Source organism: Myotis davidii, unplaced genomic scaffold, assembly GCF_000327345.1.
Source record: "Myotis davidii unplaced genomic scaffold, ASM32734v1 scaffold2375, whole genome shotgun sequence".
Lineage (NCBI taxonomy): Eukaryota > Metazoa > Chordata > Mammalia > Chiroptera > Vespertilionidae > Myotis > Myotis davidii.
In genome coordinates, this window is record NW_006286250.1 from 80,745 (window position 1) to 81,322 (window position 578).

The window sequence follows — 578 nt, forward strand, 5'->3', positions numbered from 1 at the left end:
GCTTACCACTTAATTTTTTTCACTGCATCTAACACAGTTCTTGGCACATGGAAGGAGAAATGTTTGTTAATGAATAATGGATCTCTCCTTATTCCTCATCCCAGGCCCCTAGCATTATTTCCCTTGGTCTCACCTTTAAATTTCCCTCCAGCTTCCTTCATCTAGAAGGGTACATTCTAATAACATTAATCTCATCGAAGAAATGTTATTCCACTCACACTAATCATTCCACTTAATATTCTCAACCCCACCTATTTCCTCTTCCTCCAGGATGTTAATTCACCTCTTCCTTTATCATTTTTTCATTCTCTAGTGCAGTGATGGTGAACCTTTTGAGCTCGGTGTGCCAGCATTTTGAAAAACCCTAACTTAACTCTGTTGCCGTGTCACATAGAAATTTTTTTATCTTTGCAACCATAGTAAAAGAAAGACTTATATTTTTGATATTTATTTTATGTATTTAAATGCCATTTAACAAAGAAAAATCAACCAAAAAAAAAAAATGAGTTCGCGTGTCACCTCTGACACGCATGTCATAGGTTTGCCATCACTGGACTATATCCTAAGAATCCCACAAC